The sequence below is a fragment of the Marmota flaviventris genome, chromosome 15 (assembly GCF_047511675.1).
Source record: "Marmota flaviventris isolate mMarFla1 chromosome 15, mMarFla1.hap1, whole genome shotgun sequence".
NCBI lineage: Eukaryota > Metazoa > Chordata > Mammalia > Rodentia > Sciuridae > Marmota > Marmota flaviventris.
The window spans coordinates 30,085,300-30,112,703 of record NC_092512.1 but is presented as its reverse complement, the minus strand read 5'-3'; the positions used below and the strand labels follow the sequence as shown (position 1 = coordinate 30,112,703).

General features: G+C 36.7%; 1 protein-coding gene across 3 annotated transcripts in view; it reads right to left on the bottom strand.

Moving 5' to 3' along the window:
- Window positions 1-27,404, bottom strand: part of Rspo2 (R-spondin 2) — a 131,266-nt gene that overhangs the window by 82,567 nt on the left and 21,295 nt on the right. The gene's annotated exons all lie outside the window — the stretch shown is intronic.

The following is a 27,404-nucleotide window of genomic DNA, read 5'->3' as shown; positions in this document are numbered from 1 at the left end:
TTCAGAATTTATCCAAGTTCCATACCAAGGTTTCTTTGATTTTTAACACTTTCTGAATCAAACCTGTTTTCACTATTGCATATTCAGCTCTGATTTTCTTTGACAACCACAAAGAAAAATAAAACTATCAACTATCAGCCCCTCTGAGAACTTTTGAAGATGAGGTTGAGAGAGCTCCAAGAAAGAAAAGGTCTATTCTAAGAGCACAAGTTCCTAACTCCCAACACCTACTTGGGTACTGGAAAAGATCTGGAGAGGAAATGGAGAGTTTGTTGTAGTAGATTCTATAGAAGGGCCCATCTTGAAGTTGCAACCTGAAAGTGAGGAGATGGCTGTAGAAAACCTCCAAAGTATCCACAACCATCCAAACTACTCAATGGTAAAGCAGAATGAAGACATTTTCTGACATGTATGGCCTCAAAAAAGTATATCTAATGTATCTTTTCTAAGTTGCTGAAGGGTATGCTCCACAAAAAGAGAGGAGTAAACCCCCCAAAATAAAAGAATCCAAGCAACATAGTGTCCAACACAAGTGAGAAGCAGAAGGAATCCCCAAGGTGATCCTTAAAGTGTTTGGGATACCCCAAGATGACACCTGTGAAGTAGACTATAAAGCAACAAGTCCAGACCACTGAAGATCAAAGACTCTGAAAGATATTTCCTCCAAAGGATCAAGTAGTTAATAGACTCTAACATACTTGGAAAAGATTTAGGCAAACCGAAGAGTTTATGGTCAAATTAGGGATGCACGTATACAGGAAAAACCACATCCAGAGAAACTATATTATACAGGATAATAAATACAAAAAACATGCATACACCATGTGGCTCAGCAGATGTCTGGTTACAAAACATAAATGCCAGCTGTTCGTACCTCTAATATATATAACTCACCAAGAGGATGGGAAAGAAACATGCTCTTGTGGAGTGAGGAAGAGGAATAGTGAAAGTAAGCTAAATCCTTACCCTCCATAGTGGAAATTCAGTAGATAGTGCCCCAAACTAAAAAGTGCAGAATAAAATAATGTGATGAAGTGTTAGGAACATAAAAAGTCCAATGTTCTAAAACGGATGAAAGTAAAGGCGTGGTAGCAGGAGGGCATCAGGGGGATAATAAGCCTCAAGGAACTACTGGGCTCTTTGTGTATGTGTGTAACCAATATAAACAAAATTTTTAAACAAAGGATGTAGTATTTCCTTGTAATACTAGTAATGAATGATTTATCTATACTTCAGAAAATTCCAATTTTGCAGGATTAAAGAAATTCTAAAGATTCAATTACATGGAACCCACAAAACTAAAGGGAGAGAAATATACAGATGAATGTAATATTCTGTGGGCTGTCAGCAGTTAATATCATACTCTTCAGATTCCTAGATTTTTTTTTCTAATTGTTATCCATGAGTAGCAATTCAAATCTGAAGTCTCATTCTATAGTCTTGCATTCACTGAACTGAATCATTTGTTTGATATAAAGAAAAAACATTATTTGGCATGTCACATATTTAACTGTGGACAAAATGATACCCTTAATTAATTTGTATGTTTCCTTACTATAAGGGGACTTCATTCACACCTTGGCAGAAAACAAAGATCAGAATTTTGAGAGATACACTACTCACCTCATTCTAAGGTGAGCCTTTTTTTTTTTTTTTTTTTTTGGCAGGAGAGGAGAATGGTTCTTGTGTTACTCAGGGAATTAATTCAAGCTATCTTGAGACATTCTTAAGCAAAGCATTAGGTTTACAAGGGAAGATTGTGTATATTAACGATTCAGGTCATTTGTAATAAAGCTTTCTCACACTGTGGTATATTAACTGATATCTCCCAAACATCCCTTAAATCAACATGACAGACCTCAAGCTGCCAATCAGCTTAACCTGGACCACATCAAGTAAAACCAGGCCACACAGAAGTGCATTCCTACATAGGAGACAAAACAATACATGTATGATTTCAGCAGTTTAAGCCATTCCAGTGTTGGCTAAAACTTATATCTTTCCAGACTTAGCAAAAATACAGACATTATTCAAGCCTTAGGAGTTTCATATTCGTTTCATATTCAGTAGGAATTAAAACTCTTTGTTCCTCTTTGCCAAATGTCTCAAAGTCTTAAATAAGAATGGAAAGGTAGGGACATGATAGAAAATCCAGGTAAAGCAGTGATAATAAAAGCATATATCACCAAGGGCTAAGGTTTTATTTTTCTTTAAAATACTCAAAATCTGAAGGTGCCAATCCTCTGAAATTCATGTGTTCATGAGCTTTTTAGAGAATTTGGTTTTCATACTTAATGATTCATATGTTAAGCAAACAGACTTTATGCCAACCCAAAAACCACATGTTATTTCATGTGTCCTTGAAATAGTTTTAAAAATCTGACCTATAGCAGTAATATTTAAGGGTAGGCAACACAATATATTTTAAATAGAAATATAAAACATAGATTGGAGAAGATTTTTTTATTTCTCGTCTGTGAACGTCACAGTCTTTAATATATTCAAGTTTACAAAATGAATTCAACTCAAAACTCAGTGAACTATCCAACACTGATTCTTGTTAAGGAAGAAAAAAAGTAGAATCCATACAGCCCTTTCCTATTTATATCTTTATCTGATCTTCTGTAAAGCTGAACACTCCATGATAGGCTTTCAGCTTTGTGGGCTTCCCTTAGCCTTTTAGTCTGAGCCAATTATCAGTCACATGTTTATATGCTGCCTTTAAACTTTCCTTTGATAATTTTTTTTTTTAAACACACTTTTCACTCAAATCAAACTGGTGAAAAAGAAAACACAATTACCTACTTTCCTATTTTTTTTAATTCCACGTTGATGAGAATAATGGCTTTAGAAAACACCAAAGCACCTGCAGACTGAGTGTTTGTGAAATATATGACAGCCAGACTTTTCTTGCAAATGTAATAGTCCTTGATGGGTGTATAACATTTTTCTCAAAATGTTCTTTAAAAGAATAAACGTCATGCAATTTAAATTATCTTGGTAGTAAGACCAACAGGTAACCTATCATGTAACTCCTAATTACCTATACTATTTCAGGACCCCAATTGTCTCTCTTCAAAGGGAACAATATGCTTTGACTAAATCACTAATTGCTCAGACACCCTGGCAGTTAGGAGGTATTTGTTACACATCACTCTAGACAGTGACTTGGTACCTACAAGTTAAGTCTTAAGAGAAAGCAATAGTTTTTCCAGAAGCCCAGTCTATGAGACTTCTGCTTACAACTCAGCAACTAAAAACCTTACATCCATCCTAGATCTATCCCCTCAGTTACCAATTCTTCCCTCCTGCATACTTCAAAGCATGAGTTTCACTCCATTCTTCTGCATTTCTATTTCCTTTAATTCTATTTTTTTACTGATATAAAATAACTGTACATATTTATGGGGCACAACACAATAATTTGATATTTTCTTCTAAGAGATTGAGGCTTTTTACCTTACACAAATGAGACCATATGGTATTTGTCTTTTGTGCCTGGCTTATTTCACTTAGCACAATATCCTCCAACTCCATTCATGTTGCCTCAAATGACAATTTCATTTCTTTTGATGATAGATATAAAAATGGAATATTATTCAAACACATTTTCTTTAACCATTCATCAGTCAATGGGCACCCTGGTTGATTCCCTGTCTCGACTATTGTGAATAGTGCTGCAATAAACATAAGGCTGCTGCTATCTATGATGATTTCATTCCCTTTGGATGTATGCCCAAAGTGAAACAGCTTCAAGAGCAATTAGACAACAGAAAGGGAAAGCATCCAAATTTGAAAGGACATGATTTCATATAGAGAAAAACCTGAGGACTCAGTCACCATCTCCCTCATCCCAGAACTTGGACTACTCCCCCAACTGTACATTTCCAGGCTCCCAACTGTTATATCTATCTATGTATCCTCCAATAAAATGTTACAGGGATTTATTTAAAATTAAAAATCCTATCACTTTCCCCATTTGATAATATGGTCTACACTTAAAAAATAGTACATTTCTAAATTGTATCTGATCCCTATACAAAACACTACCACAAACTCTTGAATTTCTTTGGCTCTTCACCTTCCCTCCCTAATCTCCTCTACCTCCAAGGTTCTTATTTGTGTATTCACTCATTGTTCATATTCAAGATTCATGTCAGGTTCCCTTTCTTTCATTCATTCATCTACACTTATGATTATTCACTATATCCCACAAGAGGAACATGATGAGTAAAAGGGAGAGTGTTTCAAAGTATGTTAGTAAAAGATGATTTTTAAAATTTCAGTGAATGTTCCTTTTATTAATTTCATTTTAATTCCTTTCAATTCAGGGATTTTTCTCTCTTTCCACATTTTCATTGGTGCATTATAGTTGAAAAATGACATACAATTTTCAAACTTAACAAGAAACATGGGTTGTCCTCCAGGAAGACTTCTGATACCTTTACCGCTTTCTAGGGCTAATGGTCATATGGTGTCCCTGTGAGGTATGCTGGAATTCCTCTATTGTCACATTTATCACAAACACAGCTGTTTGTGTCCTCCCCAGTGGAGGGTAAGCTTCCAAAGCAGGTATCACCTCCTGTACATTTTGATGTACTCCTAGTTCACCTCAGAGCTTGGCATCCAGTATTGGCAATGGATAGTGTGCAAGAATGTATTACTAAAAGGAGTGATTTTCTATTACATTCTAGCACATATTTCTTTTTCTTGGCTCCTTAGAAAATAAAAATGTTCCTGATCTTCAGAAACAGTCTAATAATACTTGTAGGCATAACATGAAAAACGTGGTACAATATTAATAGGAAAAAGTACCCTTAAGATTGTTTAAAATGGTTGAGACAAAGCCTTATGACAATGCTGTACACATCAATTTAAAAGGCAAATAAATTGTATCCCTTTGGCCAAACAAATCATTAACTAATTTACTAACAGTTTGATTCACTAGGTTATACAATTAAGTTATTTTATTTTTTTCTCCTTAGAACTTTACCCTTCTTCTACCACAAATCACCAATTTCCAATTGGGCATCAGATACAGGGAGAAGATTCCATAAATGAAAACAAGGAGGAATTTATTACAGTTCTTGCATATTACTTTTCAGCTTAAAATGTCACCTTATATCAAACATAAATCTCTTATCCCCTCCCTGCAAGGCCAGTAGAAGATGTCTAATTCTCAAGAACCTGGAACATGAGCACTGGAGGGTTGGGTACCTTCTCCAGTGTGCTATAAGAAAGGAGCACATCCTCTACTTAAAGGTTTCAGCCCCTCTTCAGTTGGCCTTAATGGCATCATTGAAGGTGGGCTCAGGAAGGTAAAGTGATCGCTCTATCCATCTTCATCATCTATAGGAATTCTCTCAAGGGGGGGGGGGGGGGGGGCGGGGGTGCGGCTACTATACCCAAGCCTATGTCTCCAGGCTTTGGGATCCCATTAACAACCACCTCACCACATCTTCCAGCTATCACTCAGTGGGCAGTATTCCCCTTCTATCTAGGACCCATGTTAAGCTAGCCATGTCTGTACCAGGTCTTATCCAACCATAACACCCATTCTTATGCACCCTGTAGTAAACCATGCAGGCTCCATTTGCAGAAAAAGTCGAAAGTTGCAGCAACAGTCGAAAGTCTAAACATATTTCCAAGAATGAAAGGAAAAGCTATTTTCCTCTTCCTGTCAGTAGCGTCAAAGTTTGGAACATTTCCTTGATGTCCCCACCCTTTGGGATAAAAAGCATTTTTCCTTCACACCCAAGCCCCAGACACAGAGTTCATGTGGGGAAGTTGGGTATAAACACATAGAAAATCAGAAGTGATTTAGGGTGCTCTTAACACACACACATGTAATTATGGAAGGTAATAGAAATGGAAGTTTGTTCAACTGTAGTGATCATTTCACCAGGTATATGTATGTACATCAAAGCATCATTTGAGGCTGAACACCTCAAATATATGCAATAAAAATCAGCTTAAAAAATGACAATAGTTGCACCTGGAGAAGGGCAATTAAAGGGGCATGAGATGTGCCTTTTGCTTTTTCCTCTATACAATAAGAATATATTTGTATATTATACACATAACCAAACAAAATGAGAGGACAGGGAAGCTGAAAAGGGGCAGGGTGGGCAGAGTAATTCTTTATAATTAAGTAACTTAATAGTCATATTTTCAAAGTAAACTCCCTTAGCCTTCATATTACTAATGAATTTTCTCCTCAGAAAGAAAACTCCTCTTCTTTGTACTACAAGGGAATAAAATTATATTAGTTTTAGTCAAACGCAGGAAATTCAGAATTGAGAAAAATGTCATAGCATTTAAGCACCCCGAGGATCACGCCACTTTGCCCCCTGAGCCCATTTGAAAGTGAAGCTTAGAAAGCACCAGCTTCTGGTTAAAGTCAATCAGCCCAGAAACAAGGGGGTCTTTGTCAAGGAAACCCGAGTTCAAGTGCATGAGGATCAGATAAAAACACAACACATGGCATCTGAACTAAAATGATATGCTTTGATTTTAGATTTAAAAGTTAAGTGTTCACATTCTGCTGGTTTCTTAAGAGAAAGGATGTACAAATAAAATTAAGACTGGCTTCCTCTTAGGTGGTTCAGTTGGACAGAAGTAATAACACTAAAGGTATTGCAGGGTGACCCTTCAAACATCTTTATTTGTAAAGCCACAATATGTAGTTCTATTTGATAGGACATTCTGTTATGATTACAGGTAACAGAGATGAGATAACCAAGTGTTTAGAAAACACTAAGCCTCTAAGCCTACTAATAATAAAAGTAGTAGTCTCTAAGACTACAGATAATAAAAGAACAGCTATTCATTTGGGAAACCACATGGCCATGCTGTGATCTGTAAGGCCTCTGCCCTGTATAGGGAGGAGGAAGCGGTGGATGGAAGGAGTTATGCAGAGTTGTGTCTCAATTACGGCTATAAAACCAGCTACCCAAATTCTTTTAGAACCTCTCGTTAGAAGCTACTCAGATTACCTAAGATAATAAAAAGCCAGGAAGCATAAGGGCTCTTTTGACCACACATTAAACATGAATTAAATTACTGAAATTTCATGGTATGTAGTCCCAATATGGTATGTTTCTGTGTTTGAAAGCAGAAGAAGGTAACGATTTTTATATGTTGAATACACTTTCAAAGGAAGAAAGTTAACACAAACTCCAAAATTCTCTCCATCAAAGACAACTTGGAAAAAAAAGTTGGGTTAAGTTGCTTCAGCGAAGTGAAAATTATATTAACCTGGAAATACATTTGCAACAAAGTTTTTCTTTCCAGAAAAATTATTTTGATTTATGAATGGAAATATAAGAATCAAACCAAATGCCCTTACACAGGAGAGTAATTGGTATGATACATCCAGCCAACAGCGTACAATACAGCCATACAAAAAAATGAAGAATCCTAAACTGATATGAACTTATTTTCAGTATATATTGCTAAGGTTTTTTTATTTTATTTTTTTTACTATTTTAAAAAAGCAAAGTTACAAAAGATAATCTAGTGAATGTTAAACTTTGATATCAAAACAAAAGGGAAACAAACTACACATCTACTCAGTTGGGCAAAAAGATATATAACAGGAATAAACCCGAAACTAGAGACTGGTTACCTACAACAGGTAGAGATGGAATAAAAGAGGGAAATGTGAACAGTGTAAAAGGAATGGCGTATGGGAAATAAGAACTTCTCATGGTTTTGTCACAATCATGTTAATATTTGACATACTCAATACAATAGATTTTAACAGGATTTGGAAGAGAAAACCCAAATGAAATACAAACAGTAGCAAATCTATGTCAATATGTATACATGAGTACACACATGCACACACGTCTTGGTTTTGTTTGCTGAGAATGTCTGATGGTATTGAGCACATCTAGCAACCAGGGTTTGTTTTCTAAGTACCCTTCTCAAGTAAAAGAAACCCCTTGGGGAAAGACTAACTCATAGGCTGGGTCAGAAGAAATACAAAATCAGCCTGAGACATCTTATGCCAGAAAGCAGAAAAGTGCTCAAGAATTCTGCAAACATGTCAAAAAAAAAAAAAAAAGCCAAACTTTAAGAAGCTCCCAGAATTTCTGGTCCAATCTGGAACAATTTGAGCAGCAAAATAAATGACAGTAAAAATTATAATCCATAGAATAAACCATGAATCTCTACCTCTATAAATAAGTAAATGAATAAACAAATCAGGGAGAAGGGAACATTTTTCCTTATAGAATTTCAATCAATGAATATGGAATAAATTAACTATAAAATTACTGCTTAGAAACGGCCATGGTAATAGCTGTTTCAGGCACTACCTGAAACTACTGAATAAACGTACTGAGAAACAAGATTTCATGTAGTATCAACATATCTCCCATAAGATACTAATCTCGGAGGGAAATGTACTAACTTTACAGACAAGAAACCTTATGTAGTAATCAAAGTTAATAACCAGAAATGGAACAAAACAGCATCATGTGCTTCCTGATACAGCACTGTAGATCTTCCTATGACTAGCAAAACTCAGAACTTCATTCTAATCATGAGAAACATCAGAGCCAAATCGAGTACTACTGTAGAGAAACAGACCAGTCTTCTTAAAATTTCAGGGTCATGAAAGACTAAGAATGGCTCAAGAATTGGTCTAACTGGTCCAAAGAGAATAAACATCACACCTAAATACAATGTATGATCTGAAATGACTTGTTGGGTTTCTTTTTTTCTTACAAATAATTATTAGTGGGATAGTTGTCAAAATCTGAATTAGTTCTGTGGATAATAGTATTATATCAGATTTAATTTCCTTATTTTCAAAAATGCATTAAAGTTACGAGAAGGGTGGGGTTTTGTTTTTGTTTTTGTTTTGTAGAAAATACATGTGGATATTTCTAGAGACAAAGAACATCATATCACCAAAGTGTTTTCTAGTTCAAGTAAAATAGGAAAATACATAATATAATAGTTAAGTGTGAAGTGTAGTAAAGTATTAACATTTGAGGAATCTGGATCGCGTGTATACAAGAATTATTTGTACAATGTTTAACTAGTCTGTAAGCCTGAAATTATTTCACAGTAAAAATTTAAACAACGCAATCCATGTTTAGGAAAGAGAAGCATTACCAAACAATTTATTTCAAAATAATATAATAATTACCTAGAAGAAACTATAGTATTTAACACAAAGTAATTATACAAAACTGTTACTATTTTTTCCAACTATCCAGATCTCTACGTTGCTTCGATATTTCCTGGAATTTAAGTAAATCATGAAGTCAACCTCTGAAATTTCTTAGATAATGAGGTTCACTATTTAGAAGATGAATATGTTCAACAGTGTGTTTTCCTTAAGTTTCTCAGTAGAGAAACTAGAGTTACAGACTAGTTAAACATTGTACAAATAATTCTTGTATACTCTCGATCCAGATTCTTCAAATGTTAATACTTTACCACACTTCACACTTACTATATCATATTATGTATTTTCCTATTTTCCCTGAACTATACATATTCATAATCTCACACAGTCAAATGAAAATCATTCAAGAACACACCCAAAAGCCATTATCTCCATCAGGGGTTTCTGTTGCTCTAATTCTAGAAGTAATTTCTCATTGTGAATTCCAAAACAACTTAATTGCCTGCCTACCTTGTGCCATTTGCTCTATGTTGTACAAAAGGAAGGGCACTTACTCCTCCTCCTGGTATTTCCTTCCTCTTGGGGTACTTCTGTGCACATAATATTATTTCTAATCTCTCCATCTCACAATTCTTTTCCAAGAAGGGGAAGAGAGTCTTCTGTGTGGGGAATTTGGACAGTGGACTGTGTTGCAGACCAGCACCCTCTTCCATCTTTCCATTCTCTGAAGTGTATTTATCATTCCTGAAGTGTTCCAGAAGCAGGCCTCCACATGCATCTTATGGCCATCACACTGTCTATGCCTGCTAGACCAGCCTGCCCGAATCCTAGGTATGAGATTTAGAAATGCATTTTTCCAGTGCTCAAAAGTTATGTTCTCTATTTGCAGCTTTTGCCAGTTACAAGAATATTTGTCATCTGAACACACTGAGACTTTTTGTCATCATAACTTGGACAGGTAAAGATAAATGCTTTTTATTGACAGTCTCACCCTCTGAACTGTAGGATGTTAATATGACCTGTATTGCACATTGTATAGCATCTTGCTGGTAACAGACACTCCTAACAGTGAGCAAATACAAGTATCTTGCTACTGAGATTTTATTTTTTCTTTTTGTTTTATTTTAATCATAACATAATGGAATTAGTTCAAATCCTGGAGCAAGATGATCTTGGATTGTCTTAGTTCCCCCCACCCCCCGCCAAAAAAATAAAGATCCTCTGCAGCAGGGTTCCGAAAACTATGATCCACCAGCCAAATCTGGCCCACCATATGTTTTTTTAAAGTAAAATATTATCAGAATATAGTCATACTTATTCTTTCACATACTGTCCATAGCTGCTTTTGCACTATGACAGCAGAACTGAGGAGTTACTATAGAGATAGGATCCATAAAGCCTAAAAAATTTCTTTTGATCATTTGCAGAGATAAATTTCGAAGAATTGCTGTGAGAAGCAAAGATTCTATTTATCGTTAGTTTTTAACATAAGTGGTTGTTATCAAATATGGTGGCAATATTCAAAGTAATACTTTCAAAAGAAAATTCTTATGGCCATACAAAATTAGCAGGTAGGGAACCCTATACTCAAACATTCCACACCTAAAATAGAAAGAAAAAATAGCCCATGAGAATCATCATTTTAAATTTGCCACAAATCTGGAGGCTCAGGAAGCATAACCTACCACAAAACTCTTAACATTGTGAAGTATCTGCAAGACAATATTTATCACAATGTTTCCCAAGAACAATGATGACTCCAGGGAAATTAAAAGACATGCCAAACATTTTTTCCACTAAAATAAATACTGAAATAGAACTTGAGCAACAAGAGTAAGTACATTTATGTATTTACTATTCTTTAATGCATGAGAAGCAGAGGGTACCAACAGGAGCCATTCTAGTTTGAATAGAGTGGGGGAAACTCTTAAGTCTGACAGAGACACTGCAATAATGCTTCCAATTAACTTTCACTCCTTTAACATTGTGTTAAGTGCCAGAGAGCAAAGATAAAGATAGTTCTAATTCTTGCAGAATTCAGAATCTAATAAGGAACACAATTATCCACTTAATAGTTATCTGAATCCTACTAGCTGAACTTCAAAAGTTTGTGATAGAAATGACCCCTTCTCCACATTACCCCGTTAACCAGGAATGAAGAAAGGAGTTTGCAAGGTAGAATCCTAAGATCAAAAAGACGACAAGACAGTTGGCATATGAGGTTAGCCAGTCTCTTAGACTGGATTTCAGTTCCAGAAGTTGGAAGAAGGATGAAGAACTGCAGCTGAATGAGGTGGTTGAGGACACGCTTGTGAAGAAATCCAAGCAGAATTCCTTCACATGATCAACATGCAGCCTAGAGCTTAGGAGGTACCAGTATTTCTATCTCTGCATGGAAGCCAGCATGGCCTTGATATTAGCAACCCAGGAAGCCTCAGAAGTGAGTCTCTGGTTCTGTCTGCCTGGCACCTGTACCAGCATAGGCAGTGACATTGTGAGTCTCCCCCAAATGCCTTCAGGAGCTATAGACATTGACAAGTGGGTGTACAAGAAAGACAGAAAAGTCGTAGATGATACTATATGGTAACTGCATGTGGTCCAGAAAGTACAGGGAAAACCGGGGTGGAAACCACAGAAATTTACTCATTCATATGCCGGTTTAAATATGCTCCACCCACATAAGGTATATATGAAAATAAAACCAATATAGTAATGGAAGATACTAGCACAAAGGTATGTACAACTTCCTACAGGAATCCAGAGCAAGGACTACAAATCTTGCCATTTCAAACAAGTCAGGAAAATATATCTGAGGAAGCCAAATTATAATCCATAACAAAAGCCATTCCTTGGTATGAAATTGTTCCCTTTTTTACATTTCTGTCAACTACTCATTTTGCCTCCTACTGAAGGTATAATATTACAAATTATATTTGATAAAGTGTATCTAACATTCATGAAATTATTGCATGGTATTCAAGGTTCCTGAAAAATTGACAAGTACTTTGCTAACAATGATTGTATTCCTGTGTTCATATCCTTCAAGGACCAAGATAATCATTTTATATAACCAGGAAGAAAAATAGCATCTCCTACTGAATGATCTCTTTCAGATATAAGAATAACTTAGAGGAATTGGTTATATCACACAGGATATGCATCTAAGTTGCATTTCCAAACTGGACCGAGCATAACTTGAACCAGTCTATTTATAAGTCATGGTGTTATAAGCTTGAAGCTACCAGATTAATCTCCCTTCAGATACTTTCTACAAAGAGGGTACTTGAAAGATCCCAAAGATCTTGCATCACTAATGGATCACCATTACATGGTGCAGAACACTTGACTCAGGAAGTTGTAAGAGTAAACAGATGGAGTCCATTATGAATTTTCCTTTCTTGTGGTGTAACTGAATGACCCTATTATGCTACCAAATTTTAAAAAAATAAATTGTAATGTTTATTACTGATTATTAAAAACACCATGCATCACATATATTTTCAAAAATTCAAAGTAGGTTGTTGATCTATTTAAAAAAAAAAAAAAGCTAAACCTTTATGTTTGCCAAAGCACTTTCAGGATAAAAGGAATATATATTGTCACCTTAGTGACAATAATAAATAACAGAAAAACAAAAGACCCTAATGTCACATTGAAAATTCAAAATTGGTCATAAATGAAAATGTAAAAACATTTACCAATACTGGGAATGTTTGAGATTGAACTTTTTTTGCTTAGATGAATTTGTTTTGTTTATTTCTCTTTAAATAGGGGGGGAGTGACCTTGAACCAGAAGATACACTAATCTGCTCAGGTTATTAGCAATCTTTTTGAGAAAGTAACAAGTTTCCTCCATTTCTAGCACAAGGGTAAAACAAAAGAAAGGTGATGGAATAAGAGAGAATTGGTCTCCACACACTGACTGCATGCAGCACAGTTGGCCCAGCAGCTACAATGGTAGATTAGATTGGCAGAGAAGAGTGAAGGAGGAGGAGGAGAAAAGGTTGTCACTCACCCCCACACAGATTACACAGATTATAGGTCAGCTCAGAAACTATGCCTATAACTCGAGCATATGCAAGACCAAATGCAAGTGCTGACCCTCCCCTGCCGCTTAAACCCTACAACTCCAGTAAAATACCTTATACACTTTGTCCTACTTATAAAATTAAGAAAATGTTTAAAGTAAAACAAGAATAGAAAAAACAGCAAAGAGGAGGAAAGGAAGTTATAGGAAAACTTCCATGAAGTCTACCAAACTTGGGCCTTATTACTAAACATCATCACCAACATTTAACAAATCACCCATCCCAAGAACCCACTCATTCAACTTCATTCCTGCTAAATGATGAAATCCTTCAGGAAAGACACTCTTAAATTTTATAATTGTCAACTAATACAGTCTGTTACATGAGGGAGAATGTGTGTTACATAAAGGAATAAATGGCCTTAATTATCTTCCAATTCAATAGTTCCCATTTCTAGTCTGTGTGCTAGCCACATACTTAGATATTCACTGAGAATATCCTCTTGATTGTCTATGATTTCAAAGTTAAGGTACATAAAAATAATCAACCTCTCCCTACCAGTCTTCATGTCTCATTTTTCTAATAAGCATTTCTTTATTGTGTACTGCAGCAAAATCTCCTGGCCACCACTTTCCCTTTCCTTCCCAGATCTAGGATGTTACCATGTTGGGACAATATTTCTTAACCTCTCTAGCATCCCTTCTTGGCACCCCATTTCATGATCCCAATCTAGCTACTGGATTACTGTTCCTGGATTATTGTGGCTGAATTACTTCAAAAAAACTTTGGGGAGACCTTCCTGTTCCAAGCCTCCTCCACTCCTTAGAACTGATATTCTGCAAGTCCTATTCCCATGCCCCCTCAGGAGACAGGCATGCCTTGAGGGTAGGATCCATGTCTTCCTCTACTCAGAGTGCCCCTTCACATATTTGCAATAACACTATTCAATTACTTCAGAGACTGAGGTACCACATTGGACATCAATTTATATTCAGAATTAGACTTCTTTGTAGCCACTGGATTATTTTAGGAAAAAAAGTATATTCTTTTATAATTTATAATGTATTACTTTTTAGGAAAAAGTTTATTCTTTGGGATCAAAAGGGGGCTGACAGTTTACTGCTTATTAAAAAGAAGCTCTGGATATACAGATGTATAATCCCTCCATATACTGTGCTTCCCAGAGCCCCATCAATGATAAAAACAATAAGAAGGAACAGGAGATGGTTGTGCTCAATGCCAGTGGTGAGGTGTGGAAAGGAAGGCAAACAGGGAAAAGCAACACCAAGCTGTGCATTCCTTATACAATTCCATCATATCTGGAAAGCTAAAAACGACAACCCACTGGCAACACCCTGCGCTGAGTCATTGTATTCTTTGTGTGCATTTTTCTAAGTGCAATCAAAACAATAATTGCAATACTAACTTTAGAACATGAAATCATGCATCTGCATGGACATGGAATGCAATGTGAAAAGTAATCCCTCATTAAACCAGAAACTGTGGTTTACATTGTTTAAAAAGTACATTGGATCACTCATTCTCAGGGGATAGATCATAGTGCCCCTTAAGGACAGAAAATTGAGAGAAAGTATTAGTTCCTTCCACAAAAATACTTAAGAAATCCCATGGGGTTCTGGGTTTGGGTTTGGGGTTCCCCCCCCCCCTTCTTTTTCCCTCCTCACTTATTCTAACTACATCAGGAATAAAGTGTTCTTTAAGCATGTCTTTAAAATGTCCTTCCCTACTAGGATCCACATTCCACCAAAAATAATTTTAAAAGCATTTTTGAGACAATCTGAGAAATCTGGTGGTGAGTATTTAGTGATAGTGAGGAATTAATATTAATGTGATAATGACATTGTTATAAATGAACATTTTATAAATAAATGATGAAAAGTGATATCAGATTTGCTTAAAAAGGCTGTAACAGAGACAAAAGAGAACGGACGGATGAAGCATATGAAGAATGATCGTAAATGTCAAATTTGAGTGATGGGTAGAGGAGATAGCTTCTATTGGTTCATTAAAAAATATTCTTAATGTTCATTTTTCCCCTTTTTTTGATACTCAGAATAATAACTGCAGAGGCCCAGTCACAGTGTGGGGCCAGAATAATAATGCTAAAGTAGAGGAAGATTTTTCTGTGCCCAAGTTGTGGTCAAAACTATGTAAAGATTGAATCCTGAGGTGGTCAATCTGGGAAATATGCTAAACTGCAAGTCTATAAAGGATGTACATGTGTGCATAGGACATTTAATCACGTCACAACTCATATGACTAATCAGAATCCTACACAAGTTTTATTTTCTGCATATTTTGGCTAAAATTCTCAACCTTTTCCCCTAAGTGCTGTTTTGTGCCCCCATCCCCATATCATAACACATCAATGTTTTAAATCAAATTGAAATCTATGGGAAACTCTCTCCAGGAAAACACATCTTCCAAGCTTTGACCTTTGCTTATTTGCAGGGATGGGGGTGGGCAGGGGAGAACTGGAAATAAGGAGACTGAATTCCTTTTGCAAGAAAAAAAAAGTTGGACACAAAGACCAAATGATTATCTTTTATCCAGCAGTAGCAAAAGAATTTTAGAAGATCTTTTCTGAATTATAGTATTATCCTCCTCAAATTATTGCCTCTTACAGCTCTTTATGTAAGTAAGTCACATAAGAACAAGTCCACATTAGAACAAGTCAAAAATTTGGCAATAAGTCCTACTAAAGTGTCAGCTCATTTGTGTTTTCTGACTGTACTTAGTCTCACCTTTGAGTGGAATCAAATAACACATATTCAATTAGTATCTTCCATATCAGTGGCACAAGTTTATAATCTATGTTGATTTCTCCCCAGTTGCTGAATTTGTGTAGTTCCTACAGAGTCTGAGCTTGTCCCCAAGGAGTCTGCTTCAGTTTATCTGAGGCATGGGCTCCTACATCACTAAATGCTCCCCCATGTTATTCCCTCCACAATCTGGTTCAGGAACCACCAAGTCTATCCAGCAGCTGACTAAACATTTTTTTTATTTTGTTAAATACATTGCAAAGATAGAGCCACAGAGGCATCCTGTGTATCTGAGCAAACTGCCAAGAATTGAAAAGCAACCATTTAAAAATTTTGTTAAAATCCAAAATATTTTTTAAAACTTGATAAAATTAGCAGCTAACATTTCCTTCACACCAAGTAAACCATCACTGGTGCTTTGCCAGCCTCACATTTCTTAGTAGAACAAAACAAAAAACTTACCTGGCATCACTAAAATGTGCTCACCATCTATAGCAAAAGATGTACTCTCACTGCTCCATAAAGCTGACCATCTTTTGAGATTCAGCACCTATGAAACCCTCTTCTGCTAAGACCTCAGCAGATAAGTTGTGGCCTGTGATATGTACCCGTGTCAACAGCAATTTGCAGCATTGTGCATTTATACATTCACCAGTTTACTACAAGCTTCAGCATTCCCCAAAGACTACCAGTTACTTATCTTCACAATACCATCACCTTGGAAGTGTTTGATAAATGCTGTCTACAAAATTATTATCCCTAATTTTAGATGGCTCATATAATTAAGTTGGCTAATGAGACCATCATACATCACAACAAAATATGAATCTAGAGTCAATAATTTTCCCTAACATTTCCATTCACTCTATTCTTATGCTGTATATTTTAAGAGTTCCCAGATCTTTCTGCTTCTTACCTCACGTATAAAATCATAGCACTTTAGTAATTTAGCAAGTAAGCTAGAAACAAGTTCTAATACTTTTCCCTTTTACTTGCAATTCCTCATTGCTTAATAATATCATTGTCAGCATTTGAGAATGTACTATGTGCCACACTGTTTAGTTTGCTTTCTTTACCTAGATTGACTCACTTAATATTTGCCCAAAAAAATCTTATGTTATTACTCCTGTTATACAAAGAATGAAAGTGAAGCTCAGAGTTACGCATTTTGCCCAAGGTTACTCATTAAGTAGTAAAACGTGGATTCAAGTGCAGACAATCTGGTTTTAGGGCTTAAAAAATAAAAGAATGTTTCATGTGTGTTTTCCTTTGTGTCTAGGAGTGAAAAAATAAGATACTATTTGAAAGGTGGTTTATCATAAGATTCCCTTCAAAAGGGGAAAAAAAAGACATGAGCTCATCCATCCAGCCTCCATTCTCGACTGGCTCTCTCCCCTGTCAAGTGAGTGACAACTAGCAGTCAAGCATTTTATACTCCCTTACAGACTAGATATTTGGTTGTTCTCCCTCAAAGTTTATACATGGAAACCAACTTGTAATATGATGGCATTTCGAGGAGGAACCTCTAGAAGGTGGTTAGGTCATAAGGGTGGAGTATTGGGGAAAGGTATTAGTGCCCTTATGATAAGGGCTGGCTAGATCTTTCTGCCACATGAAAAAACAATGAGAAGTTGGCAGTTTGCAACCCAGAAAAAGGCCTTGACCATGCTACCACCCTGATTTTGGGCTCTCAGGCTCCAGAACTAAGAGAAATTTCTGTTGCTTATAAGCCACCTGGTCTATGGTATCCTGATAGCAGTCTGAACTAAGATACCCTTTCTCTCTGTTGGTCAAATAATAGATAATGTAAACGGATTAATCAAGAAAATAATACTGAGCACCAGTTCCTAGAAGGCTCTGAGGAATGAGCAAATAGAAGCTTAAAGTCCTTGCAAAGCATCCATTGAAAGGCTATGTAAACAGGCATAAAAACAGCTCATTAACAGGCAGCATTAAGTGTTAGAAACACTGAAATTTCCTGTCTTAATCCAATAACTTCTTAGTGGAGGGTGACTACTAAATACATCTGTCTTATGAGCCAGACTTCCAAAAGCAGAAGGTAAAGGAAAGACATTTTAGACGGGGTTCTGGGAGAAGGGAACATGTGAGCAAAAGGCTCAGAGGATGAGAACGCAAGGCACCTTGGGAATGGTGAGTGCTGCAGTTTGGCTGCAGCAGAGAGTAAACTCTTGATAGTCCCAGAGGAAAGTGTTAAGGTAGGTGGGGTCCAGGCCAAGTGGAACATGGAATATCAGTGGGTCCAAAAACTAGCCTCCAGGCACTGAGAAGTTCCTAAATCTGAACAAGAGAACAATGCAACTTAAAGAGTAATAATAGAAAGTCTGCTTTGGTTTGATGTATAAAACTAATGAGTGGAGGTAATGAATAGAGAGAAAAAGCAGACTTCTATAATCACCATGACTAAAATATTGATCTGAGACAGACTGTTGGCAAGGGGAAAGTTTTGCAAAGGGTGTATTTGCTTCATCGTGAACCAAAAACTAACAAGTATTGGTAACAGATTGAGTGTGGGGACCTAAAACAGAAAGGATATTTAAAGATTCAGTCAAAAAATTTCTACTTTGGGGAAAAATCTGAGGTAGTGCAAAAAAAAAAAAATCAACAGCAGACTGTGGAGTGTTAAGTTTTAAAATTTGTTTACTTTAGAACTGAGCATATAGACCAATGATAGAACACTTGCCTAGCATTGCAAAGCCCTTAGTTCAGTCCTCAGCACCACAAAAATGAATGAATGAATGAATTTGTTTAGTCTTTACTGAGAGAGGGTGTACTTAGAAGAAATAATTTTAGGGAAAGTGAAGTTTTCCTGTATGTAAATGGGAATGCAGGGTTTGTCTACAGAGATTTTAAAGTTGTCAGAAAAATCAAGAGGAGAACCCCAAAATGTGAAGAAATCAGATTTCTTCTCCCTATTATATTCTAGAATGAGTTATTGAAGAATGAATGACTGGCAAGAGAAAAAGGTCCCATGGAGATTTCAAACGATTTTTTTCCCCTCAAATTGGATAACAAAAGAGCAAACATGGGTTTTAATCAAAAATATTTTAGATATCATACTGAAGGTACCCAAGGTACCACTCACAGAAGGAAAAACAGATGATGCCAGGGAATGAGAAACAGAAGACTAAACAGATCAAAAACTAAACAGAAACTCAACAAATCATACCTGAGCAAGGTCCAGAACAGGAGAAGGGACCAAAAGTACAGGTGAAGAAACAGGCCCCACGTCAACTGCAATCGAAGGGAAACCAAAGAATGGGTAAATAAGCTTCTAAGAAGGCTAATGGATCATAACATGAAAACCCAAGAGTTATAAGGATGGGAGAAAAGACTAGTGAGCCCTCAGTGGACGGCTTCCATGTTCTCAGTATATCAAGTGGCAATGTTGTTTTCTGAATACAGACAGAATGGAATCAAGACCAAGAATGCAGAAAACCATTTAGAAGAGAAGAGTCACTGTGCCATAAAGTGCAAATACTAAAAAGTCCCAAACCCATGATTTAAAGGGTCCCCATGGATTGGTAAATCCCAGCTGATGTGAAAGAGCATTCCAAACAATCCTTGGCAGCATGGGATTGGCATCACAAAAGGCCATAGAGGAAAAGGTGGGGTAATGCAGCCTGGAGGACCACCGGGGTCCTAGCAGAATCCCAGATCCACCAACATACTGACAGAGTTAAAAACTAATAATAAAATAGCCAGAATGGTATTTAGGGACCTGTGGTTACAAGGTCAAAGAACAATTCAATTAAGGCACAGTAAGGAATAGTTACATAATACAAATTAGAGTCAAAAAGAGATACAAATTTGAGAGCTGGGAGTTAGACGGTTCCCAAGATGCAGTCACTTTATTCAGTAATTGAGGCAAAAATTAGATGAAGGACAAGCTCTCCGGGGTCACCCACATGGCAGGAACCCTGTGAACCATGTGTAAAGGCGTTCCTAGAGGACCAGGAAGGTCTGAGGATTGGTGACATCAGAGAAGACAGCAGGAACGAACAGAGGACAAAGGAGACTCTTAAATAACAGTGGAGGGAAACAACAATTAAGAAAGGCCACAGGCATGGAGAAGCAATTCTTTTCCAAGGAAATCTGAAAAACTGACAGTAGGTAACGCCACATGAAGAAGATTCCAGAAAAGACATTTCCTATAATCAGATCTCATTATGGCTCAATACTGGTGCTCTTTAAATGCTGAATTAATAAATGGCAAGGAGATGAGGCCACATAATGAAATTGAACAAATGTTGCCCTTCACGCAGCTTTCTCCAAACACCCAGGGGACCTGAGTGACAGGAGGAGCATGAGGAAGTTGAAGCCAAGTTCTTAAGGATGATTACCAGTGGTAGGCGAGGACAAACTGGGCAACAGCAATGAGAGACTGAAGAAGCAAAAATACTGGCAGGACCACAAAACCAGGAGGCTGGGGAATCAGACAGTGGATTCGGCTCCTCTTTAGATGCTGGTTCCTCACAGAACAGCCCTGAGTGCCTTTTGCCTCACTTCTCTGATCCCCTTAACCCCTCACTGTGAGCTATATAGTCCATACTAACGGCATATGACCGTTCCACAGAGTGAATAGAATAATCTAGACTTTTAAGCACATGGCTAAAACATGCTAAGCATACAAAAACAAAAGAAATCAAAAATAAATGGTAGCTATTATTACCAGAGGAGAAGAGTATGGAATAGCCTCAGATAGAGGCTGATGAAAAAGGAAAACCATCTCAGGCAGCCAGTGAGGAGGAGAGGGGAAGATAAGAGCAATTATGTAACAGCCAGAGACTTGACAAATGGGGCTTTTAAACCTTACTGCTAAGTATACTCAATTTGTAGTGGGAAGTTTGTTTTGATTAAAATGCTTGCTCTATTTACATGTAATGCTAATGTTTTGCCACTTTAAAATCCTGCACTTTATTGTATAAGCCTCAGAGAGATAAAAGCATACTGGGAAGCACAGATTTGCCAATAAAGAGCCCTCCATTGTGGGCTCTCTGGCTCTGGCAAGGTAAAGATGACTTGCATCCACTCTGTTTATCTAACTGTGCCAAGTAAGAAGTAATATTCAGTTCATACCGAGGCAAAGAAAGAAAACTTATTTCTAAAGTTTTGTCTAAAACATTATATTACTCTTTTGCTAAATTGCTGCTGAAGAATGGTAAATTTGGCTAGATTTGTTCTTAATATAGTTTAGGAGGGAAAGTAGTCTCTTGGAAAAAACCCAAAAGATAGTCTTAGCACCTCTCGTCCTGAAGCATGCCAACATTCTCCCGTTCCACGTTTAATTTGAAAGAAAATTAAAGAGATACCCATGACAACTTGGCTGAACTTCCCAATTGTGATAGCCAGTCAAGAAGCAAAGGAATGCGAGAGCTCTGTAGCCTGGTTATGGCTGAGGAGGAAAGGAAAGAAGTCCCTGGGGGGTGGGGGGACACTCCAGGGGGAAAGTGAAATGAAAGAGCTGCTTGTTCAAAACATTGTTTTAATGACTAGGAGCTTTAAGGGACGTATATGGTTAGAGCTGCCCTTGAATTATCAAAATCAGCTTTAGAAAAAGGAAAACACCCCCAGCTTTCCAAAGAAATTAAAACAAAAGCCATGTTTTTGCTGACTTGAAAACAGCAGTCAATTTTAAGCACAAGGCATGACACCGAGTAGGAGCTTAAGAACTCTTTGCTCTAGAAATCTATGTCCCACAAAGAGCTGACATGTCCCTAGAGTTGTGCCGCAATTGTAAAGTGAGATGCCACCAGTTCTGCAGTCCAGAAAAGATTGATTGAATATACATAACATGTATTATATGTGTATCTGACATATATAATATATGCTATATATGATATAAATAATTGAGAAGGGAAAAACTCTGATTTTATAAGAAAATAATGCTAATATTTTGATTACAAAGTTCATGTACTAGACAACTGGGTTCAAAAATCCAAACATTACTTCATTTCCCCCTTTATTATATGACACATTCCAGACTACCAAACATATATTTCACTCTCCACACATATCAAAACTTACAAGTACAACAACTTGGGGTAGGAGAGCAGAAAGGTCAGCCACATGCAGTCTGTGCACAAGGTTCCCTTTTTCCAGACATTAAAAGAGAGTCATCTGTGCATGTTACACTGATATATACATTTTAAATAGTGAAAGTATTTTTCCTACATCTATGTGAGTGAGATGCAGGGGAGACGTGAACAATCCGCTAACTGCTGACTGTGGAGGCAGCAGCCCTCCAGATATATATATATATCTCCACATCAATGATTGGAATTAAACTGTGTAATATAAAACACAGCTACATTTTAAATCTTGCTTTCCCACATGGCCATTTTTATTCCTGAAAGTGAAGAATCCCTGTCTCTCAGGCCCATTTAAGTAAACACTCAAATGAAAGACTTCTCACCTGAGAGGTGCAAAAAGCCCAGGTAGGTGTACCTAATGCTAAAGGACCCACCTTCTTTCCCGACAGTGCACAAGATGCTAGTTGCTGCTGGAGGAAGGTTGGTCCACACATTCCACGGAATACGGAAACCATTTGTTAATGAGCAGCCATAATTTAGGCCCAGGGCCTTATAAAAAGAAAAAAACATTTATACATTTGCAGAACAGCATAGCAAGATTTCAATAATGTAAAGATAAAATGTGCTATAATTTATCTTGGATTATAATATCTGGGGTTTGATTGCCTTGTCAAACATCCAAATCAAGAACAATTACAGATTTTTCTCACACCACATACATCATGAAACACTTAACAAGTACTTCTTTTAGACTATTCAAAAGATTAGAAAGGAAGAAAATTGTCTATTCAGTGGTAGACAAAACCCATTATGATGGGAACATGATATGATGTAAAAGGGAAAATAAAGAGAACTACGATTAGCACTAAAAATGGTCACTGGTCTTTTTTTTTTTTTTCTTTTTTCTTTAAACGATTTGATTTGGGAAGGAATAATCTCTTATTTGGCCGAGTAAACTTTTCTCCTGGGTTAATATTGGGAGTCTTGAGATAAAACTATCATTTGCAAAACATTTCCCTAGTAAAAACACAGGGATACTAGGGGTCTGAACATGCATACTTCAAGTCCATAATTGAAATCTTACCTAGTGCATTGACATGGTTCTGCAAAATTATACACAGAATGGACAAGAATTTAAATATTTATCCTATGAATTCCCTCCCCCAACAACTATTAATCCAAATTATAGGGTTTTTTTCCCAAAAGAAATAAAGTTACACAGACAAAATTCTTCTACCTAAGCAGGAGATATAATTGAAAAAACCTTAGTCATTTCCAAGGGCAACAGTTGATTAACTTCCTGACTTTTCCCCCTTTCCAGATACTTAAGAGGGGAAAACAAAGATGGGAATCAGTAGCTGCCTTGAGTCCCAAGCACCTGAGACATGGGAGTGTAGTGGGAACTGGCAGCCAGAGCCATTTCCTTGGCAGAGGTCACCCCTTAGAAGCAGCATTAGCAATTGAGGTTATTTTTATCACCTTCCTGCTCTTCAATATTGCTTAATATAACTTATAGGCATTATCCAGGATATGAAGTATTACTAATGAATGCGAAATTTAATCATGTACTAGAAACATTATTCAAAACTTTCAATCTCATTATAAATATTTAAATTATAATTTTTAATTCTATTTATGTTGGAGACCAGGCCAAGTATATTAAGTGGAACTCTGGGATATATGTGACCTCACATTTTGCCAGCAGAATTAATATTTTCTGATAAAGAATTTGCATATTTCACCATACATGGTCTACAAAACACCTCAGGAACATTTTTAAATATATATATTAATAGAAAAATTAAAGTTGTATGTAGAAATGCTCAAGAATACTCTTGGAAAGTTGCTGTGCATTGCTTCTACTCACCTGGATAATAACTAGGTAAAGACAGACAAGAGGTGCCTTTTAAAAAGTAACTCTGATCTGCTTTGTCTACAATATTCATTCAAGGCAATGGGAAAAGTTAAACGATTAATATAAAATAATTCTTTATTCTTTAAAGGCTATCTATGAGCTGCTGTGCTGTGGCACACGCCTATAATCCCTGTGACTTGGAAGACTAAGGCAGGAGGATTTCAAGTTCCAGGCCAGCCTCAGCAATTTAGTAAGACCCTGTCTTAAAATAAAAAGTTTAAAAGGCTGGGGGTGCAGCTCAGTGGTTGCCCCTGGGTTCAAACCCCAGTGCCACAAAAAAATAAAATTAAAAATTACCTGTGTACAAGAGATCTGCTTCTATGTATTTATTAATTTTGCATGAAGTTGGACTTAAAATCATTTTGTCCTTGTATGTGAGGTAGGAATAGGGCCCTTCATAGGAAGTCTAATCCTCACAATTACCAGAAGGAGGTAGGTACCATTAACATCCATTTAACAAATGGGGACACTAAGGCCTATAGAGGTTCAGCAACCTGAAGACACACAGCTTCAACCTACAGTGCTGCCCATGAAGCACCCTGCCCTTCATCATATGGTTCATATAAACTTGTGAGGGAAAAAAAAAAATCATGAGGGACTTTAAGAAAGCAAATTCCAGGAATACTGGGGAGGGGAGCAGGGCTGACCTGTCCACATCTATTCACCTTTCGCCATTGCTCTTGCACAACTGTAGGACAGCTGCAACAAGAAATACTAAAGTCACAAAATAACAGTGATATCGTTGAAAAAAAAAAATCCATTTGTGTCAGAAAAAAAAAATCAATGTTTAAAAAAGAACTTTCTTGAAGCTTAAAGGATTTCATTTCATCTACCTGTGATCTCAGCCTTCCAAAATGGAACATTCTCTAGAGTTATAAATAGCTTATGCTTTATAGTCCCTTTTAAAAGCCTAACACCTAGGAAGAACACAAGAAGACCTTTCCATTCTATTTTTTCTTTTTCCCCCAAGATGGGAATTATAAAACTTTAAAATTTCTACCATGTACATAATTCCATAATCTCTGGGAAAAGAAAACAAAATACCATAGAGCTTACTATTCTATTTATCCACTACAGTTAATCAACATTGAGAAACCTTCAGTATCCTTTACATCACTGTGATTCCAAGTTATTTCTTGATCTATGTTGCAATCCCAAATAGCACTGCCACAGCCCCAGAAAAAAAAGCTTTCCAATGAAAACAAGATGCATTTTACTTGTAAATATTTAATGGTGGAATACTAGCTGTAAGATTTTGGGCTTGAGATATACATTAAGGATAATAATTTTTAAAAGTTTATCCAAGAGTTCAATTCTTTGGGGGTAATACATTATTTCTTTCATGGGGCATAATAAACATCTTCAAGTTCACCTGTTCAAAAAATAAGTACCACTTTCATATGGAATATATTTATACAAATAGGTACACTACATATATTTGTATGTAGTATGCAGATTGTTAAAAGTAGATATGGCAAGACTAATATTTTTATTCTAGGCTGTATGTGGATGTTTATTTGACTATTCTATGTTTCTGATAATTTTGAGCTTAATCAAAATTAAAAGTGAAAAGGTATTTTTAAAGTAACAAAAGGAGGCGACATTAATGAGATTCTGTTTAGAATGAATAAAATAAAGAAATAAGTTGCAAGTATGAATAAATGAAACAGACTCCAGAAAAAACTATTGCCAGGCTGGGGCTGTAGCTTAGTGGCAGAGCACTTGCCTCCAAGTATGAGGCACTGGGTTTGATCCTCAGCACCACATAAAAATATGACAAAGAAAAAAAAAAAAACCTATTGCCACTACCTGGTAGATGTTGAACAGGACCTGAAATCTGATGTTCTTGGCTATCTGCCCCCATCTCACCACCCTCCTCTGCATTGGGGGTAGAAGGGAGAGGTAGCCAAATGATACCATCTATGAGCTCAGAACAAGTTATCTACATCTCCAAGAGCAGAAGAGTCCTCTGGGAGGGAGAATGCTGCTCAGGTGCTTTTTCTTGGATTCCTTTTTACTGACTTGAACCTTCGGATTCTCCCCTGGGAGAATAATTACAGTAATGGCTACAGAAATATACCACAGATGAATCAAGAAGTAAAGACTCTGTTACATCACAAAAATTAAACCTCATACAAGGATGTGAGCAAGAGATGAACAATACCTCCAGTCTTGAGACAAGGTGCAAAGTAATTCCTCATCCCCACTGCATCTCTAACTCCACCAACAACACAACTAATGAAGAAAAATTGAAATGTTAAAGAACAAAAGAAGAGCTCATCTCAATGTTACAACAGAACATCCATTACTGTAAAAGAATCTAGTCAGTGTGGCACTGATGATCACCAATTTGAGAATGAACATAGCAGAGGTAGTTGGAAGATAATCAGAGAGCTGGAAAGCAAGACTTCAATTTTTTAAAAATATTTATTTTTTTAGTTGTAGTTGGACACAATATCTTTATTTTATTTTTATGTGGTGCTGAGGATCGAACCCAGGGCCTCGCACATGCTAGGCAAGCACTCTACCACTGAGCCACAACCCCAGCCCCAAGACTTCAAATTTAGCATAGTTAAGGTTTGAGTTTGTGTAGCTCCTCAACAGAAAAAGTTAGGGTTCTGCAAATATATTTAATTTTTCTTTGAGCTAGATGCATCCTACAGTGAAAAGATGATGTGGTACTAATCATGTCAAATGATTTAAAAGAAATATTAAAAATGCTACTTATTTCCTAAAAACTTCATCAATAAAAATAGTACGACTTTGAGAAATGCATGAATGATTTGAGAACAAGGTAGAAGACTCAGGGTCTCATTTTGAAGGGACAAGTAGAACATTGAGACAAAACAGTTTTGAATACCATCCTAACAATGGAGAGGAAAGACAGGGAGTGAGGGGTCAGAGAGGCACATACTATTAAGCCATATACTCAGAGTCATTCTTATAGCATGAGGCCCTGAAAGATTCAAAACCATAGTAATATTGAGGTGATGCCCCGCCAGGACTCCATCCCAGGACTCCTGCCTCTCAATTTGGAATTTTTTACTCAATTGTCACCAAAGGCAGTCACCAACTCACATTCATGACGAGGGTTAAGCAAGCTTACGTTTGTTTATTCAAGTGTTTTCTTTGGGCATGTCCATCCTAGCTCTTGGGTAACTCACACCAAACTGAGCTATGTACATGTTAAAACACAGATTTATAGATATTATTTTTTTACAAAGTAAAAATGCTATGATAAGTAATATTAAAAGGAAACCTTCAGCTTTTTCAGCTGGTAGAGCAGTTCTAACGTGACTCATTCTCACAGCGAAATAAACCTATTCGCGTAAAGCTGGATTATATAGAAAGTTGGGAACAAAAACATGTGATTTAAAGTTCTAGCCTGGCATGTTTCCGTGAACTCATTATTTTTCATCTGTTGTGTTTTGCAGCAACACTTGGTATATCTTTGTGTGTCCATGTTTTCTCTTTCTTACTGGAAGA